Raw genomic sequence first — 10,476 nt, 5'->3', positions numbered from 1 at the left:
GAAAGCAATCTGTCAGTCTTTACTTTGTTTCCATGTTGTACCTTGATCCAAATGGGGTGTGATGAGAGAGAAATCATATCCTTAGAGAAGAGACAAAAAGTCTAAGAGGTAACAAGATCAGACAATAAGATATCTGTTTTTTTCCAAATTAAAGGGAATAGTCCTTGCACTTTGTTCAAACTCCACAGCTCCTTATCTGGATACATATGGCACTCTCCTTTGCAGACAGCCCAAAATTGCTCCCGATTGTTGCAAGGATGGAATGAGTGAGTCCTTCAAGGTTGATCATCACTCCCATGTTGCTGTCACTCTTAAATTAATAGGAAAGATTAGAGTTTATCTCCAATTATCTCCATTACAATTAAGGGTAGCTCTTAGCTTTAGGTGCTATTTATAATTTTGAGAAGAGGTCCATTTATTCCTATGTTTTCTAGTGGATTTTTTTTTTTGCCAGAAATTGGTGGTATATTTTGTCACAAGTTTTTTCATCTATTGCTCATAATTATTTTCATTTTATTATTTTTACTAGTAGTCTTAGTGAAGTTTAAAACTTTCCTAATTTTAAACCAATCCTGCATTCTTATTATAAATCCAATCACAATGAATAATCTCTGTGGTAGATTTTAGCCTCTTTCCCAATCCTGCATTTAAAATTTTTGCTTCTACATGCATTAAGGATATTAGTCTATAAATTTTCTTTTTTGTATGGTTTAATTTCGTTTACATGAAGAAAACATACCTCTATCATAGAAGGAATTTGATAGGACCTCTTATTTTGATCTTTTTACATAGAATTTATATAATATTGAAATTAATTGTCCTTCCAAAATATGATGGAACTCACTTGTGAATTCATCTGGTCCTGGAATTTTTTCTTTAAATGTTCAGTTATGGGTTATTCAGTTTATTTCTCTGAAACTGAATTGTTGAAATTCTCTATTTCTTCTTTTGATAATGTTGGTATTTTATATATTTTTAAGTGTTTGTGTACTTAATTTAAGTTATAGGCTTTATTGGAATAGAGTTTGGCAACTTAACTGCTAACAATATCTTTTATGACTTCCTTCATTATAACTTCCATTTTCATTTTTCTGTATTGGTAACTTGATTTTCCTCTTTTTATTTTTAATTAAATTAACTAATAGTTTATCTATTTCATTCCTTCCCCCCCCCAAAAAGAAAACCTCCTAATTTTATTTATTAATACAATTTTTTATTCTCAAACCTTGTTCCATTTATTCTTTGATTTTTAGGATTTCTATTTTGGTGTATAATCAGAATTTTTTGATTTGTTAGTTTTCTAGCATTTTACATTGTATTCCCACTTGATTAAATCATTCTTTATCTTTTTAATGTGGTTAATAAAACACTGTCTAAATTTTCTGCTGAGGTCTACTTTGGTTAAATAGCCCAAATTTGTAACGCTGCTTTATCATTGTTATTATCCTTAGTAACTACACAGCTGAGAAGTGTGTACACTACTTTCTATTTCCATCCAATAATATAGCAAAAGTATATCACAGCTAATTTTTCTAAAATTCTATTCAAACCCTTAACTTCTTTTTTGTTTCTATGTTGTCAGATTTATCTAAATGCAATGAAATAAATCGATGTTCCCATTACTATCATTTTTTAGGGTTGTTTTTTTTTGGCAAGGTAATGGGGTTAAGTGACTTGCCCAAGGCCACACAGCTAGGTAATTATTAAGTGTCTGAGGCCAGATTTGAACTCAGGTACTCCTGACTCCAGGGCCAGTGCTCTATCCACTGCCCCACCCAGCCACCCCCATTATTATCATTTTTAAGAAACTATTTTTCCATGTAATTAGTTTCATTTTCCTTCAAGTATTTAGAAGCTATTTCGTGATTAAATATTGAAATTAATTCATTGCCTGTGTTAACTTTCAGCAAAATGTAGTTTTCTTCTTTATCACTTTTAAGTTTATTTTTGCTGTTGTTTTATCTATCATCACGATGAATATCTCTGTTCTTTTTTGTATTCTGCTGGAGTGTAAGAGATTTTGCTCCGAACCTTTATTTTACCTCTGTATATGTGTGTGTGTGTTTATTCTCCTGTATGGTGTATGTGTTTATTTTCCCATCTTGTCCATGCGAAGCTGAATTTTGAACCCAAGTATGAGACTTTACATTTATTCCTTTTAGATTTCATCCTATTCTCTTCAGCCCCTAGCCATCAGCTACTGAGACTGGTACAGATCCTTTGGTAACCCTGTTGTTCAGGGTATTTGCTTCCTTGAAATCCCCACCTGGCACCTGCAAGTTGGACAAGGATTTCATTTATACCTTTATCCAAATCATAATTAAAGCTCACAGGATCCAGAATAGATCTCTGTGGGATTTGTCACAGGATCCAAAATAGATCTCTGTGGGATTTGTCACAGGATCCAGAATAGATCTCTGTGGGATTTGTCACAGGATCCAGAATAGATCTCTGTGGGATTTGTTTCTGGTCTTATCCCAGTAGCTAAACTATATAGCTTAGTTAAAAGGTAAGAGGGAGGAATGAATAAATATATGTTTCTATTACCCCATTAAATAGTCACAACTACCCATAGAAGTAGGTGTTATATAAGTCTCATTGATATCATTGTTTCATAAATTCTCATTTAAGGAAACCAAGGCAAATAGAGGTCAAGAGAATTGTGCAGAGTCCAGACTGGTTCCCAGGTCTTCCTGACTCCAAGCCTAGCACTCTATCTACTGCTGCACTGTCTTAGTATGAATATGAAGGCATCCCTTTGCCTCTTTCTCCTGAACCTGAGCCAGGAATTCATAACACTTTAAGAGTCTAACTCTTTCTGCCTATGAAAGAGTTGAACATGGATATGGGAAGAGTGGTATCAACTCTTACTGTTATTTCCAGAGAAGGAAAAAGAATGTGCATCCTATTGAAACTTAAATCTGCCCTTTGGCACCTTTTTAGCCTTGCATTGCTTATCAGAGGAAAGGATAACTCTTATAAGCACTTTTTACAATGCTGTTTGACCACTTTGTATTGTTACTAAGATCCTGTGTATTGAGAACACAATCTGAGCCTAACATAGCTCTGTAGAAGAGATTTATAAAATACTTAAAAGGATTTACCTTAACAATTCACATAGAATAGTGAATAAAAGTGAATAAAAGAACATAACTTGTTCTTAATAAATCCATAGGAATTCTTATTAATAATTTCTTCCCTTTCTAGAATTTCCCAATCCACTACTTAATAATATGTTCTAGCATTTTGTTAGAAAACCAGGGCAAGTTCACCCAAGTGTTTGTAGGCTCCATCCTCTTCTCTTTTTGAGGAACATTGGAAAATTTGATTTGCAATCTTTTTATTAAAGATCACTGAATGGCTTAGTAAACATATTGACAAGTTGTTTTTTTGTTTTTGTTATGTTTCGTATATCAAAACTTGAAATTTGAATGATTTCTAACGTGTATTGGTTGGGTTTTTAAAAGCTGCACATGCTAGCTTCAAACTCTTCAACTGGTTTGAATTTCCCTCTGAACTTCAGTCTTCTGAACTCCTTTCTTTGGTTTCCTTTGTGCATTTAAAAAAATGTATTTTTTCTTTCTTTTCTTTTGATAAGGTAATGACTTCTTTCTCTGAAATTCCAACTCAAATAAAAACAGGCATAGATAAGAAAAATAAATTTGCCCATTCTCCATGACCAATGGTATCTGTCTCATTTATCATTTCTAATCCATCATGTCTCCAACAGAAGTGGAGAACATGGTTTATCGCTGGTTTTCATAAGTGACAGTTGACCACTTCATTGATCAGAATTCTTCAGACTTTTAAATTGTTTTTCTTTACTATGTTGTAGGCATTGTATAAATTGGTCTGCTTCTGCTGACTACTTCTACACCGGTATCTACAAATCTTTTTCAGTTGCTCTTAAACATCTATTCCTTTTTAAAATTTTTTCATAACAATACAATGATATTCCATTATATTCATTGACCAGAATAGTTCAGTCATTTCCCAGTGATGGTCTCTCTCTTGATTTCTGACTTTTTTACTACATCAAAAAGTGCTGCTATAAGTATTTTAAGATGACAGCTAAGGAGATTACTAGAGCCAAATCTTGAATGGAGCCACTATTATAAATGGATTCAGTACACTCAAGTGTTGAAATCTAGAGAGCAGGGGGGGAGGTCATCAGGGCAAGAATGAGGAGGGATTTTTCCATCAGTTCTCTGTTTTAAGCCAAAGCTTAAAATTCATATCTTACACTATGGTGCCAGTCAATAGATTTAAAGCACCTGCTGTGATCAAGGCCCTATGCTAAGCAGAGGTGATACAAATGCAAAAGAGTAAGACAGTCCATGACTTTATGGAGCATAAAACTTACTGGGAGAAGACAACACAGAAAAGGAAGCTGAAAGAGGAAGGCAAGCCACCCAGAGCTGGGGTGTGATGAAGGAGTCAGAAGGAAAGCAGCTCAAGACTATCATTTTCTCCTACCATCTCTGCTTTTAGTTTACAATGATGCTGACAACCCACCTGGCCTCAACGGCCTCAACTCCTTGTAACTGAGGCTACCACTGGGGAAAAAATGATTTTCAGCTTCCTTCTGGTAGCTTCATTTTTCACCTTGTGAATCATTGGAAGGAGGAAGTAGTGACACACTTCCTTGGGGTTAAGATCTCTTGCTTTGTCCTCAAGGGTTCAATTCTCCTCCCTCTGCAACATAAAGAACTTTATAAAGGCTTTCTTCATGAATTTAATTCAGTTCAACCCAGCAAACATTAGTATGAGTGGAAAAACTGCATCAGGTATGGGTATCCAAAAGCAAAAAACTGAAATACTCCGACCCTTGAAAGACTATCATCTATGAGGAGATTTTATCTAAAAGGTGATTTCTGAATTTTGGAGGATCAGCGTGATGAAGAAGGTAATGCTTGATCTGAGCTCTGAAGAAAGCCACTGATTCTAAGAGGCAGAGGTGAAGGTGAAGAGCATTCCAGGGCAGGGATCAAAGGTGCAAAGGCAGGAAATGGAGCATCACATATGGTAAACCAGTTTGGGGAAGGGTAGAGTATACTAGAGGAAGGAATATGAACTCAATCAGGAAAAACTGGCAGAATCCAATGATTGAAGGACTTTAGATACATAACAGAGCATTTTATATTCTAGAAACTATTGGGAACCATTGAAACTACTTGAGTGAGGGAAGTGACATGTTTAGGAAATACTAATGCAGCAGATTATATGGAAGATGGATTGAACAGGGGAGAAATTAGAAGCAGGGAGTCTGGATAGGAGGTTAATCCAATTGACCAGGTCAGAGGTGATGAAGCCTGAAGAAAGGGGAGACTGTGAGTGAAATAGAGAGTGTGTAAATAGAATTGGGCTGACTAGACATTGGGATAGAAGAAAGGGGAAAGAATAAAGAATGACTTCAAAGTTGTGAACCTGGATGACTTAAGGTAGGTGACTCCTCACAGAAATACTGGAGTAAGGAAGAAAGGTGGGGAAGCTTCATGTGTTCTCTATTGGACATATTAAATTCCAGGTGGCAATGGGACATTCATTGGAGCTATCAAGTAACCGGTTAGTAATGGTAGACTGAAGTTCAGGAAAAAATAAGAGGACTGGATATATAGATTTGGAAAACATTCATATGAAACTCAAAATTGAACCTATGAGAATTCATGACATCAACAAGCGAGAGAATGTACAAAAGATTTGAGGACCCAGGACAGAGCACAGGGAAGTGGGTGGAGGATGAAAATAACCAAAACAGTCACAATAATAACAATGAGTATTTATATAGCAATTTGAGGTGTGCCAAACCTCATCCCCAATTTGCAGATGAGGAAACTGGCCCAGAGAGCCTAAGTCACCTGTCAAGGATCAAGCACAAGCATCACACAGATTAGTTTCTGAGGCATGATTCAAACTCAGATCTTTTCGATTCTGAGTCCAACACTTTGTTCTTTCTCCTACGTAGTTGCTGATCCTGACCTCACTAAGAAGGTTGTAAAGGAGATGTTAGGTTGCAGGTAGGAAGAGAATTGGAAGTCTCATGAAAAATCAAAGGGGAAAATTATCCCGGAGGAGGGAGTCCTCATGGAACACTAAACACTAGTGAGGGCCTTGACCAAAAAGAGGTCTAGAAGGATGAGATCTAAGAAAAGGCCGTTGCACTGAAACCTTAGGAGATGGTTGATGGCCTTGCAGGAAATGCTTCCAATGAAGCCAGATTTCAAGGCATGAGATTAGTAGGAGGTGAAGAAAGAAACAACCTAAACCTTTGCTCCTCCATTCACTCAGCCATCAACCCTCAATCTCCTGACACAGGGCAAGGCTATAGCATCATAGGATTAGAGCTAAAAGCCACCAAAATTCTCATTTTATAGAGGAAACAGAGGCACAGAGAAATGATTAACCCAAGGTCACATCACTAGTAGTAGCTGAGGTAAGATTTGAACCCAGGCTTTCTGACTCCAAGTCTAGTACCAGGTCCCCTAACTATGATACCTCTCTTACCTAATCTACCTCTTTGGAATCTTTTCCTGCTTTCACCTACCATTTTTCTTTTCTTTTCTTTTCTTTTATGTTTTTGCAAGGCAAATGGGAAAGTGGCTTGTCCAAAGCCACACAGCTAGGTCATTATTAAGTGTCTGAGGCTCACCTTCCAGTTTTAAAAATCCTTCAGTGGAATGGAACGTTATTTCTCAGGTTCTTTTTCTTCTTTTCTGGGAGACCAACTGCTGCTCTGAGCCTAGAAAGCAATTCCTTGGCCATGGCAAAAGGCTATTGCAACATCATCTTTGCAGGCCACCAGAAAATTCCTTTCCCTCCACACTTGCTGGCAGGAACACTTCAGTCTTTAATCATTTTTGTTGGTAGCTCTTGTGACAAGCTGTCTTGCTGTTGGAGATGACTCTTCTCCTGGCTGGAGATTTTGTAGCTAGAGATCTGGCAGAGATGCTTCATTTATTTATTGCATTCCCTGAAGCCAGGCACTCTCCTCTCTCTGTCTGCTGATGGCAAGTGACATTTGACCCAAGGAAGGGGATGAGAACTGGCCAGGCCCTTCTGCAGAATGTCAGCTGAAAGAATATGGGCCCTAGAATAAGAGGTTTGATTTTGGGCAAATCACTGTTCTTCCTCCAGCCTTAACTTCCTTTCTATAAAATGAAACAATGCGTTCCAAGGTACTTTTCAGCTCTAAATCTCTTTTCCAGAAGTGTTTGCCTTGTTGGGGATCGCCCATTCCCCCTTCCCTACCATGCTGGTGCTAGCTTATATGTCTGTGGATGGGGGGAAGGGCTGATTGTTCCATTTTCAGGGGAGCATTTCTACTTTGGAAATGGGAAAATGCTACAGATCAGGGCTTGGTGTATTCTTTTGCTGATTGCCTATACTTAAGAGAGTGATCGAGAAAAGCAATGCAGATCAAACTGAAAGGAGTTGTCATAGGGACACTTTTTTTTCTCTGAAAGTTTACTTATTAAATGTTGCTACTTATTAAATGTTTCCCAGTACCACCACCACCATCCCTCTTGGGGGGCAGAGAAGGGGGCACCGGGAGTGTCCTACCTGGGCAGCCCTGGAAGTTTTTCCTCACATTCCCCTCCTAGACAAGGATTCCCATGTCCCAGTGGTTTCACTAGCAGGACTGATTTTTTATCTTCTAGAACTGACCACTTTTAGGACAAAGTCTCTCTTGTGTCATCTTGGTTAGAGATAGAGTCAGGCTGTTATTATAATCCTTTGGATTCAGAAGTTTAGTGTGGACTAAGAGACCTGTATATGATTCACCAGATTGTTTTTCACTACTGAGTGGAGGGGGAATGGGAAGGGAGGGTGACAGGAAAATATGGAACTTAAAAATATGCATTTGCATGTGGATGAATTTTGAAGAACTTTCATAACATGTAAGTGGAAAAATAAAATTGAAAAAATCAATTGAAAAAAATTTAAAAAACAGAGGCATGTATACTGTAGGCTCAGGGACCTAGTAATCCCCTTCTACACACATTGTCCTCTCCTGTTTAGTGGGCAAGTCACTTCACCCTGATCACCTCCCAACCAGGGCCACCTCCAGCTGTCCTAATTCATATCTAGCCACTGGACCCAGATAGTTCTGGAGGAGAAAGTGAGACTGATAACTTAGCACAGCCCCCTCCCCCCACCACACTCAAATCCAATTCATGTGCTTGTCAAGGCATCATCTCCCTAATGTCAAGGTCTTCTTAGAGAATGAAGGACAAACATCCCTCCAGAGTAGTACAACAAGCAAAGATGATCCATTTGATAATGGTATTTCCCAGTGGTATAATCAATCCCCTGCAAAGATTCCTTGATGCCTTGCAAATCTGTGCTGGAAGGTTTGGCCATCCATCATTAGGAAGGAAGGTCCCCCATTCCTGCCAAAACTGATGAAAGGCTACCTTTTTTTGTCTGCCTTGATCTGTCTATGACTTGTGCAGGTCTGTGAAGTGTAATGATTTTAGGGAACAGAAATTTTACATGAGGAATTTCCTCTTAATTTCTTAAGATGAGATAGTTGCAGGATGGAATTAATGATTTAGTTTTCTATATCAAGTTGATGAGGAATTTAGAAGGAATTGCCCTGGAGCTTCTAAATTTACTGAGACCATCAAGATAACTACTGGAACTACAGACAACAATCTGAGCTCTCTTTTCTAACAGACTATGCCCAGAGGGATCTTCCTTCTCTTCTGCCTCTTAGAATGCTTTGCTTAGAATCCAAGCTCAGCTCAAATGCTAACTTTTACCCAAGTACACCCCCATGTTAACAGAGCCCTCATTCTGGAAATGATTTTGTCTTTATTTTGGGAAATGGGTCGAGAGTACATATTAGAGGTGAGTAGAAGACTAGTCTTTTTTTTTTAAGTTTTTGCAAGGCAATGGGGTTAAGTGGCTTGCCCAAGGCCACACAGCTAGGTAATTATTGTCTGAGGCTGGACTTGAACTCAGGTCCTCCTGACTCCAGGGCCAGTGCTATATCCACTGTGCTATCTAGCCACCCCCCAGGACCAGTCTTTTTAAAAAATTTTTTTGAATATTTTATCTTTCCCCTATTACAGGTGAGAACAATTTTTTACACTCATTTAAAAAAAAATTAAGCTCTAAATTCCCTCCCTCCCATTTCCTCTTTGAGACAGTTAGCAATTTGATATAGGTTATACATGTATAATCATGTGAAACCTATTTTTATATTAGTCATGCTGTGAAAGAAAACAAAGATTAAAAAAACTATGAAAAAATAAAGTGAAAGATAGTATGCTTTGATCTGCATTCAGCTTCCATCAATTCTTTCTATGGAGGTGGTAGCATTTTTCATCGTGAGTCCTTTGGAATTATTTTGGATCATTGTTTGTCTGAATAGCTAAGACATTCATAGCTGATCATCATCTAATGTTACTGTGTACAATGTTGTCATGGTTGTACTCACTTGACTTTGCATCAGTTCATGTAAGTCTTTCCAGGTTTTTCTGAATATTTTCCATTACAATCAGTCATTCCCCAATCAATGTCCATCCCCTCAATTACCAATTCTTTGTCACCACAAAAAAAGTGACTATCAATATTTTTTTTTACATGCTTATGACCTCTTGGGATGCAAAGCTAGCAATAGAATTGCAGGATCCAAGGGTCTGCTCAGTTTTCTAGGCCTTTGGACATCATTCCAAATTGTTCTCCAGAAGGACCAGCCTTGAGCCAGAGAGACCTGGCTTCAAATCAGTCCCCAATTATGTGATGTTGGATAAGTTACTCCCTTTTAGGGCCCAGGTAACTTTCTGAGACTGAAGTGCTAAGGAAGTGTGGAGATTCATTGGTAGAGGGTTTTTTTTCTCTAGGAGTTTCTTACTCCAATTGAGATAGCATATTGGAACTTCCCCCAAACTGGATTTACATCTGCGGGCACTTGTCCCTCTTCCTTTGTGGAATGTCAGCTCTTTAAGGCCAGAGATTCTTTTTTTTTCTTTTTCTTTCTTCCCTCCCCTCTCTGGGATCATTTGACGAACTTTCCAGTTGGATCCCCAAAGGATATAGATAATACTGTGGGTGGTTTGCCTCCAAAATCTAGTGCAAGAGTCCTTCCCAGAGTGCTTCTTCAAAATTAGGCAGTAGACAGTTCTTTAGCGAAGACATTTCCTCAGGGGGCATAGTAAGTAGAGTCAGCCAGTCAATAATCAAATACCGAGTGTGGCAGCCACTGTCCTAAACTCTGAGAATACAAAGAAAGGTAAAAGAACATTCCTGCCCTCATGGAGCTCAAGTGAAATGAAGAAGACAACAACTGGGCTAGGGAGGATCAATAAGTTAGGGTCAGATACAGAGTTAGGGTCAGCAATGGAGTAAAGGTTAGAAATAGGATTAGATTGAGAAGCACATGGATTTCCTCCAATGCCAGGGCACATGGAGAGTCTGGGCCGTGGGGGAACAAAAGAGTCAGTATGATCTAAAGGTACAGTGTTAATTAAG

This window comes from Macrotis lagotis, chromosome 2 (genome assembly GCF_037893015.1).
Source record: "Macrotis lagotis isolate mMagLag1 chromosome 2, bilby.v1.9.chrom.fasta, whole genome shotgun sequence".
Lineage (NCBI taxonomy): Eukaryota > Metazoa > Chordata > Mammalia > Peramelemorphia > Peramelidae > Macrotis > Macrotis lagotis.
Note: the sequence above shows the minus strand (reverse complement) of the source record.